Source organism: Arachis ipaensis, chromosome B04 (genome assembly GCF_000816755.2).
Source record: "Arachis ipaensis cultivar K30076 chromosome B04, Araip1.1, whole genome shotgun sequence".
Lineage (NCBI taxonomy): Eukaryota > Viridiplantae > Streptophyta > Magnoliopsida > Fabales > Fabaceae > Arachis > Arachis ipaensis.
The window spans coordinates 7548004-7548486 of NC_029788.2; positions in this window are offsets into that span (position 1 = coordinate 7548004).

A 483-nucleotide genomic window follows, 5' to 3' on the forward strand; every position below is an offset into this window, starting at 1 on the left:
AATATATAAGATAAAAAAATATGAGAATTTAAAATTTAAATTCATATTAATATATTACATAATTTTATCTATCGTATAAAAAATAATTAGCGACATTTAGGATGTCATTATCTTTCATTTTTCATTTATTCTAATAAGTAGTTACATTTAAAAATTAGAAAATATTTTTAAATTGATTTTATTTATATGTTTTAAATGAAATTAGGTAATATTTTTTTAATTTGTATCATCAACTAGAGTGTTGTATATAATTAGTCTTAGGAGAATAACTTTTAGTGATATTTTAAGTGATTCTCCTAAAATTACCATCTCTAGTGTCAAATTTTGATTATGATAAAAATTTATGTGCAGTCGACTTCACGTGAAGTTGATAGTTAAGAACTATTAAATAGTTTGATTAATTTGACTTCATGTGTCGACTACACCTGAATTTTCACCTTTTATTATATATAGTTTCTAGTACTCGGTTAGAGTTTATTTTTA